Here is a 10,929-nt window from a genome sequence, read left to right as displayed (position 1 = left end):
TACCGTGTAACTGAACCACTTCGTGTTTGGGCTCGTTTGATTTGTCGCAACAAGATCTTTGACACAAGGTAGTACTGAGGGTCTGATGATGGATCCGGAAGGTGGTGACCGGTACCAATCAACCATGCAACTAAACTACTTCGTGTTTGGCTTCGTTCGATTCGTCGCAACAAGATCTTTGACACAAGTTAGTACTCAGGGTCTGATGATGGAGCTGGACTGTGGCCACGGGTACCAGTCTACCATGTAACTGAACCACGTCGTGTTTGGGCTCGTTTGATTTGTCGCAACAAGATCTTTGACACAAGGTAGTACTGAGGGTCTGATGATGGATCCGGAAGGTGGTCACCGGTACCAATCAACCATGCAACTAAACCACTTCGTGTTTGGCTTCGTTCGATTCGTCGCAACAAGATCTTTGACACAAGTTAGTACTCAGAGCGCGAAGGTGGCGACGGGTACCTGTCTGTCATCATCAGCTCCATCATCAGACCCTGAGTAGTATCTTGTGTCAAACATCTTATTGCGACGAATCAAACGAGCCCAAACACGAAGTGGTTTAGTTGCATGGTTGATTGGTACCGGTGACCACCTTCCGGCTCCAACATCAGACCCTGAGTACTATCTTGTGTCAAAGATCTTGTTGAAACGAATAAAACGAGCCTAAACACGAAATGGTTTAGTTGCATGGTTGATTGGTACCGGTGACCACCTTCCAGCTCCATCATCAGACTCTGAGTATCACCTAGTGTCAAAGATCTTGTTGAGACGAATCAAACGATCCTAAACACGATGTGGTTTAGTTGCAGGGTTGATTGGTAATGGTACCTTCCAGCTCCATCATCAGACCCTGAGTACTGTCTTGTGTCAAAGATCTTGTTGAGACGAATCAAACGAGCCCAAACACGAAGTTGTTTAGTTACATGATAGACTGGTACCCGTGGCCACCTTCAAGCTCCATCATCAGACCCTGTGTATCTTCAGTGTCAAAGATCTTGTTGAGACGAATCAAACGAGCCTAATCATGTTACTACATGGTTGATTGGTATCCGTGACCACCTTAATCATCATCAGATCCTCAGTACCAGTTCGTTTTTAAACCCTCGTTGATACAAACTTTACAACCTATAGGTTCCAAATGCAATGACGAAACATGTAAATAAGCGAGTAGGTACCTATAATTTCTTTCGAGTAATATACCTTCATAAGTACAAGTATGGGGCTATTCATAAATTACGTCGTTTCAAATGGGAGGAGTGGGGGGGTCTGGACATCGGATGATGGTAACATGACGTAGGAGGAAACAGATTCATCCGAAGCTTGATTTTTGGATGATTTGAGGGGAGGGGGGGGGGGGGGGGGGTCAAAAATCGTCAAAAATAGATGACGTAATTTATGAACAGCCCCTATGTACATTTGCACTGCATTTAGTATTTTCGTACTTACCAAATAACAGTTTTAGAACTTTAAAAGTTAAGTACAGTTAGTGTTGTTATGGTTGATTTCAATATGCTTCGCGAAGGATCAAGAATGTTTAATCCATCATTGTAGTGCGAGTGTGGTAGAAGGGATCGGCGTACTGAGCTCGCACGGCCTGCCGCAGCGCGTAAAATACCTAAACTCGCTCAACGCCGAAATGTAATAGCGCTCTTAAGCACAGTACGGTTACCATCAGGGCCCAGTTTTATAAAGTTACAAGTTACAGGTTACAAGAGTACAGGCTACAGGCACCTGTAATGCACTGTGAACGGCTACAGGTGTTTTATAAATGCACATTGATAATTACAGTTGTAAAGAACCACGGTCAATCTCGATTACATGTGAAATCTACAGGTGTGAAGGACATCACTATTTAAAAAAACGTCTGTCATAGATACTCTGTGCTCTACTAAATGCTGTGTAAGCTGTGTTATTGTTTGCTGTAAAATATTAATTATTGGAAAAATGCCCAGAAATTAAAATGAAAAATCGAGTGGTTGAGAGCGGTGTTCGATGCCAAGGATATACTTTTCGGGCCGTTTTCAGATTCAGATTAAGTTAGATTTCATGAAATATTTACCTAATAAGTAAATAAATACTGTTTCACATTACATTATAAAATGTATCGCTTCGGTAGCGGCTCAAACATAAGTACGCTGTGTATCGAAAATTATGAATAGTACACTTTACCATAATGTGAATGCACTATACTTAAATAAAGAGACGAATGCTAATAAATCAACGACAAATATCGGCACCAATCCTTTTCCGTTTCCTAGTAGATAAAATAAAACGATATATCAATAAAATCAATATCAAACATATTGTCACTTTATTTCCTATTTACTATATACTTCAGATACATTAACAAAAACTGATGAGGTCAGTGCATGGAAAAATATGCATGCCCTGGCAAAATCGTTGGCGTTGGTGCCTAACAATAAAGAGTAAAGTTTAAAATCGCTCAGAAAACGAATAATTTTAATTAAAAATTAAGAATTACAGGACTCAAGACGTATGTCAGTTTTTGTTACAAGTGTACCAATCTACACTTGTAATTTACAATATTTTTATAAAACGCTTGTTCGATTATGAGTTTAAAACTATTAAACTCCCATATTTTCGTCTATGGTTGAGCTACAGGCACTTGTACCTGTAACCTGTAAAATTGTAACACAGTACTTTTATAAAACGCAAATTGTAAAAAACGGAGCAAGTGTTGCCAGTAAACGCCTGTAAACTTGTAACTTGTAACTTTATAAAACTGGGCCCAGTTTGTCACTGACGTAAACGCCGTCGAGGACGTAATTTACTTTCTATACATCCCGCTCGCACTCGCATATTAGTGCAAACGGGATGTATAGAAAGTAAATTACGTTCTCGACGGCGTTTATGTCAGTGAGAAACTGATGGTAACCGTCCAGTTCGCTAAATTTAACGCTGACGTGGGGGTCTTATCCATTGCTAAATAAAATTCGTTGCACCAACTATAAAATAACAAATAACTATTATAGATGGTCAAGCAAATCTTTTTAGTAGAAAAAGGCGCGAAATTCAAATTTTGTGAGACGATATCCCTTCGCGCCTACATTTTTCAAATTTGCCGCCTTTTTCTACTGACAAGATCTGCTTGACCAACTATATAATAGATAATCATGTTGCCGTATTATGGCTCCTCTACACGATGCGCCAATGTCAGCCAATCCAAGGGACGTAGCTATGCGGTAGAATGAGATAGCAATATCACTTGCTCCCTCTAACGCATAAATGCGTCCCTTGGATTGGCCGACGTTGGCCCATCGTGTAGAGGAGCCATTATGAACGCAATCCTTCCAATTTTTTTTTGAGGGAATTATTTATTTATATAGCAACCCAGTCATAAATGCCAAAGTAAGTTGTCAACTTGTCGAAATTCTCAACAACTGACAACGAGATAAGTTTGTAGGCGAGAACTAAACTTTCTGTGCAGATTTTAAATCAACAATTCCTGAATGTTTATCTTAAAAACAATGTAAATCATCTGTAAAGATGCACAAGGGCTAATGTTGATGATGATCACGGGCTTCACGCTTCGAACAACACCGGCTTCTGACAAGGCTTCACGGCACTTTAAAGCGAAATTTCTGACGATTATTTAAAGTCCAAGTACTTTCCAAGCTATAGCCACACTGAAGAAGGCAGTTGGCAACCTGAAGACCAAGAAGCTGGGTTGGTTAGAGTAGGGCTACCTCGTTTCACGCAAAATAGGCACCGTAGATGTCGATTTGCGGAAAATGTCCAGCAAAACTAACTAAGCTATAGCCGGAATCAGACAACGAGCTACATGGCTGGTAAGTTATCTTGTTTGTTTAATACTTATCACTTACTACTTCGCCATGCCTTTAGCTTTATTTACCTTTGAGCTGTGAACTGGCTCTGAAGCAAAATTCATAACCTTTCTGTTTCTGCGGCATTTTTTCTTTCTCACCCAGGCAGTTCAGGCTCAATTTGCAATAACATTTCCGACATAATTGTGCATACCTAACTAGTAGGATAACATTCAGGTTACTTTTGTACTTTAATTTAAAGCTGCTTGTTCTAAGCATTTTCTACCTAGGCGAAGAGAAACACAAAATATTTTTACATAATAATAACATGATGTTGCTTTCTTTTCAGGATTGATTTTAATACAAGATGAAAGGAATGTACAAGTGAATCAACTCAAGAATATGAATGTCAAATGCATATAGGCAGAATTAAATTTTAGTCGTTTAAAGTGAATGGAAGAAACTTATTGTATAATTAAAAATAAAGTATTATAAATATTATCTTATTTTCATTTTTGATAATAAAATATGTTTCTAAGTACCTTATCTAACTTTATTTATCTCACACTGGTATAAGTATTCTCTTTAGACTGCAAATTGACTCATGAAGGTAAGAGATTATCCGGAGAGCTTATTTCAATAACCAATTTATATCAAAATCATAAGTATTTATATTTTGTATCATAACATATATTTAATGTAATTATTTCCTTTCCTTCTTGGGTGGAGACAAATAATCTATATAAACATTGGTTATTGTGAAGTTTCATAGCATAGTAAGTATAGGTCTACCACTTATGTCATATTGTTGGTTAGGAAGTTGCATGGTGATTTTCTAGCAGAAGACAGTTTTGAGACTGAAACTAGTATAAGCTACTTTATTTATCTTAGGTTAGGGTTATATAATATGAATATAAAAGTAAAATACAAAAAACACTTACAAAACAATAAAAAATACATATAAAAACCCTAACCTAGGGTGCCGCCGGCAGCGGGGCAAGGCCCAAGCTGCCGGTGGTCAGGGCTGCAGAGAGAGGAACTGGACTGTCTTGGGGTGAAGATAAATTATCTATGTAAACATGCATGGCCTATTGCTATTGCAAAGTTTCTGACATGAGGATGGTAAACTAAATAAAATAAATATAACAAAGGGGTTTTTCTTGTGACTGTACTCATTGAAGTAGGTTAGGTTTTTTAGTGTTTAAGGAATTGTATAGACAAGTGAAAAATATGGGTGCATACATCTTACTCAAAAATATGTCCCTAAAGCTCTTTTATTAGCATATTCAGAACTTTGGAATATTCCTGAGTAAGATGTACACATACACACCCATATTTTTACACTATAGTACAGTCAATGTCAAAGATATGTTTACACTTTTGCACCTTGCTCTTTTGTAATACTTAAGGCAAAAAATGTAAACATATCTTTGATGTCGACTGTACATATATCTACATGGCCTGGGTTACATAGGTAGATAATTATGTTACAGTGTATTTTATTCATTTGATTTATATGTAACTTACAAGTCATATTCTATTTAATTTGTAAGTAAGTAAGTAGACATGCTTGTAGTGTGTAGATAGGGAAATTGTTTGCCTAGGTCAAACCTACCAACCTACTCAACTTATCTCATGTATATTCCATATTTCTAGAAATAAGATTGATACCTGCCTCCGCACTTCCGCAGTCAAACTACATATGTAGTTTTGTGGGCTTAATTGCTACATCTAACTGTTTATTGTTATTCTTATAAATAAAATAATAAGATCATGACTATAAGTAAGTAGCTATTGTAAGATCTTAACCCTCTGGTATATTTTGCAATAGACTACAACCATTGTACACTGTAGATGTCTTTCATTTAGAAGCAGCACATGATTAAAACCCCACTACTTTTGTAATGAAATAATTTAGGTATTAGTAATATTGGGTAAAGTCTTAGTATGAAACAAGTTGTTTTAAAATTTGTTTCATGTATTCAGATGTACTTGCAGAGAGTATAGTTATTGTTTCATAGGCTTATGAATAACATATGTTGTAAAAGCAAATAAAACACAAATAAGTAGGTATGAACTGAAACATTATACTTAATCATTTTTGCATCACACATTTTTCTAACCTATTTGGCCGCACTAAGTCTGTAGTTGTCCCAATACTCTTCACACTGAAATACTTGATTTAATATTTCGCACCTTGTTTTATGTATGTTTACTGTTCTGAATTAGGTAGTTCACTTTTGTTGCGGGTTCCGATTTTGAGAGGTCAACTTTGGGACCATCGTTCACGATTCGTGCCCGAATATAGTTGTCATCTTGCTGTTTTCGATTAGTTCACCAGTGTTTCCAAAGGATTTATCATTTGTATCTTGATTCCAATAAACAGAGAGCCAATTTTAATGACCATTCTGCAGACAAGTAAGTATTGTTCATTACATGCCCTTGGGTTACAATATCTTATGGGACGTATTTGTTAAGCTGCGATAGCATCAATCTGGTCTTATCTTCAACTGAAACTCATTCTGTTCGCGATTTAGACTTAATAAAAGCACGTTTCTTTTAATATCTGAATAAATTAAGGTATTCATGAAACACAAGTCACACATTTTTGCGTTTAGAAACTTCCACATTATTATAAAGCCGGTAATTCTATATACGCCACGCCTCTAGCCGCGTCATATTCGGGTCTAAAAATCAAATGGATTGATCGCGCCCGTTCCGCGCCGCGCCGCGCCGCCGCCGCGCCGCTTCGCCATCGCGTCAAATTCGCTCACCTAGGACACTTCCATATGCAACAACGGTTTGTTTTCTCCGTGCCGCGTCTCGCCGCGCCGCGCCGCCCGACATTCGCGTGCAAATCGCGCCGCGCCGCGTTGGCAACGAGATCGCTTACGTAGGACACTTCTATGGGTATCAAAGGATTGATTTAGCCGCGCCGCGCCGCGCCGCGCCGCGTTCGCGCGTTGTTCGCCTACGTAAGACGTAGCGTTACGTAGGCGAACAACGCGCGAACGCGTCGCGGCGCGGCGCGGCGCGGCGCGTTCACGCGTTGTTCGCCTACGTAAGACGTAGCGTTACGTAGGCGAACAACGCGCGAACGCGGCGCGGCGCGGCGCGGCGCGGCTAAATCAATCCTTTGATACCCATAGAAGTGTCCTACGTAAGCGATCTCGTTGCCAACGCGGCGCGGCGCGATTTGCACGCGAATGTCGGGCGGCGCGGCGCGGCGAGACGCGGCACGGAGAAAACAAACCGTTGTTGCATATGGAAGTGTCCTAGGTGAGCGAATTTGACGCGATGGCGAAGCGGCGCGGCGGCGGCGCGGCGCGGCGCGGAACGGGCGCGATCAATCCATTTGATTTTTAGACCCGAATATGACGCGGCTAGAGGCGTGGCGTATATAGAATTACCGGCTTTATAATAATGTGGAAGTTTCTAAACGCAAAAATGTGTGACTTGTGTTTCATGAATACCTTAATTTATTCAGATATTAAAAGAAACGTGCTTTTATTAAGTCTAAATCGCGAACAGAATGAGTTTCAGTTGAAGATAAGACCAGATTGATGCTATCGCAGCTTAACAAATACGTCCCATAAGATATTGTAACCCAAGGGCATGTAATGAACAATACTTACTTGTCTGCAGAATGGTCATTAAAATTGGCTCTCTGTTTATTGGAATCAAGATACAAATGATAAATCCTTTGGAAACACTGGTGAACTAATCGAAAACAGCAAGATGACAACTATATTCGGGCACGAATCGTGAACGATGGTCCCAAAGTTGACCTCTCAAAATCGGAACCCGCAACAAAAGTGAACTACCTAATTCAGAACAGTAAACATACATAAAACAAGGTGCGAAATATTAAATCAAGTATTTCAGTGTGAAGAGTATTGGGACAACTACAGACTTAGTGCGGCCAAATAGGTTAGAAAAATGTGTGATGCAAAAATGATTAAGTATAATGTTTCAGTTCATACCTACTTATTTGTGTTTTATTTGCTTTTACAACATATGTTATTCATAAGCCTATGAAACAATAACTATACTCTCTGCAAGTACATCTGAATACATGAAACAAATTTTAAAACAACTTGTTTCATACTAAGACTTTACCCAATATTACTAATACCTAAATTATTTCATTACAAAAGTAGTGGGGTTTTAATCATGTGCTGCTTCTAAATGAAAGACATCTACAGTGTACAATGGTTGTAGTCTATTGCAAAATATACCAGAGGGTTAAGATCTTACAATAGCTACTTACTTATAGTCATGATCTTATTATTTTATTTATAAGAATAACAATAAACAGTTAGATGTAGCAATTAAGCCCACAAAACTACATATGTAGTTTGACTGCGGAAGTGCGGAGGCAGGTATCAATCTTATTTCTAGAAATATGGAATATACATGAGATAAGTTGAGTAGGTTGGTAGGTTTGACCTAGGCAAACAATTTCCCTATCTACACACTACAAGCATGTCTACTTACTTACTTACAAATTAAATAGAATATGACTTGTAAGTTACATATAAATCAAATGAATAAAATACACTGTAACATAATTATCTACCTATGTAACCCAGGCCATGTAGATATATGTACAGTCGACATCAAAGATATGTTTACATTTTTTGCCTTAAGTATTACAAAAGAGCAAGGTGCAAAAGTGTAAACATATCTTTGACATTGACTGTACTATAGTGTAAAAATATGGGTGTGTATGTGTACATCTTACTCAGGAATATTCCAAAGTTCTGAATATGCTAATAAAAGAGCTTTAGGGACATATTTTTGAGTAAGATGTATGCACCCATATTTTTCACTTGTCTATACAATTCCTTAAACACTAAAAAACCTAACCTACTTCAATGAGTACAGTCACAAGAAAAACCCCTTTGTTATATTTATTTTATTTAGTTTACCATCCTCATGTCAGAAACTTTGCAATAGCAATAGGCCATGCATGTTTACATAGATAATTTATCTTCACCCCAAGACAGTCCAGTTCCTCTCTCTGCAGCCCTGACCACCGGCAGCTTGGGCCTTGCCCCGCTGCCGGCGGCACCCTAGGTTAGGGTTTTTATATGTATTTTTTATTGTTTTGTAAGTGTTTTTTGTATTTTACTTTTATATTCATATTATATAACCCTAACCTAAGATAAATAAAGTAGCTTATACTAGTTTCAGTCTCAAAACTGTCTTCTGCTAGAAAATCACCATGCAACTTCCTAACCAACAATATGACATAAGTGGTAGACCTATACTTACTATGCTATGAAACTTCACAATAACCAATGTTTATATAGATTATTTGTCTCCACCCAAGAAGGAAAGGAAATAATTACATTAAATATATGTTATGATACAAAATATAAATACTTATGATTTTGATATAAATTGGTTATTGAAATAAGCTCTCCGGATAATCTCTTACCTTCATGAGTCAATTTGCAGTCTAAAGAGAATACTTATACCAGTGTGAGATAAATAAAGTTAGATAAGGTACTTAGAAACATATTTTATTATCAAAAATGAAAATAAGATAATATTTATAATACTTTATTTTTAATTATACAATAAGTTTCTTCCATTCACTTTAAACGACTAAAATTTAATTCTGCCTATATGCATTTGACATTCATATTCTTGAGTTGATTCACTTGTACATTCCTTTCATCTTGTATTAAAATCAATCCTGAAAAGAAAGCAACATCATGTTATTATTATGTAAAAATATTTTGTGTTTCTCTTCGCCTAGGTAGAAAATGCTTAGAACAAGCAGCTTTAAATTAAAGTACAAAAGTAACCTGAATGTTATCCTACTAGTTAGGTATGCACAATTATGTCGGAAATGTTATTGCAAATTGAGCCTGAACTGCCTGGGTGAGAAAGAAAAAATGCCGCAGAAACAGAAAGGTTATGAATTTTGCTTCAGAGCCAGTTCACAGCTCAAAGGTAAATAAAGCTAAAGGCATGGCGAAGTAGTAAGTGATAAGTATTAAACAAACAAGATAACTTACCAGCCATGTAGCTCGTTGTCTGATTCCGGCTATAGCTTAGTTAGTTTTGCTGGACATTTTCCGCAAATCGACATCTACGGTGCCTATTTTGCGTGAAACGAGGTAGCCCTACTCTAACCAACCCAGCTTCTTGGTCTTCAGGTTGCCAACTGCCTTCTTCAGTGTGGCTATAGCTTGGAAAGTACTTGGACTTTAAATAATCGTCAGAAATTTCGCTTTAAAGTGCCGTGAAGCCTTGTCAGAAGCCGGTGTTGTTCGAAGCGTGAAGCCCGTGATCATCATCAACATTAGCCCTTGTGCATCTTTACAGATGATTTACATTGTTTTTAAGATAAACATTCAGGAATTGTTGATTTAAAATCTGCACAGAAAGTTTAGTTCTCGCCTACAAACTTATCTCGTTGTCAGTTGTTGAGAATTTCGACAAGTTGACAACTTACTTTGGCATTTATGACTGGGTTGCTATATAAATAAATAATTCCCTCAAAAAAAAATTGGAAGGATTGCGTTCATAATGGCTCCTCTACACGATGGGCCAACGTCGGCCAATCCAAGGGACGCATTTATGCGTTAGAGGGAGCAAGTGATATTGCTATCTCATTCTACCGCATAGCTACGTCCCTTGGATTGGCTGACATTGGCGCATCGTGTAGAGGAGCCATAATACGGCAACATGATTATCTATTATATAGTTGGTCAAGCAGATCTTGTCAGTAGAAAAAGGCGGCAAATTTGAAAAATGTAGGCGCGAAGGGATATCGTCTCACAAAATTTGAATTTCGCGCCTTTTTCTACTAAAAAGATTTGCTTGACCATCTATAATAGTTATTTGTTATTTTATAGTTGGTGCAACGAATTTTATTTAGCAATGGATAAGACCCCCACGTCAGCGTTAAATTTAGCGAACTGGACGGTTACCATCAGTTTCTCACTGACATAAACGCCGTCGAGAACGTAATTTACTTTCTATACATCCCGTTTGCACTAATATGCGAGTGCGAGCGGGATGTATAGATGGTAACCGTACTGTGCTTAAGAGCGCTATTACATTTCGGCGTTGAGCGAGTTTAGGTATTTTACGCGCTGCGGCAGGCCGTGCGAGCTCAGTACGCCGA

Source organism: Cydia splendana, chromosome 8, assembly GCF_910591565.1.
Source record: "Cydia splendana chromosome 8, ilCydSple1.2, whole genome shotgun sequence".
Lineage (NCBI taxonomy): Eukaryota > Metazoa > Arthropoda > Insecta > Lepidoptera > Tortricidae > Cydia > Cydia splendana.
This window is presented reverse-complemented; position numbering follows the sequence as displayed.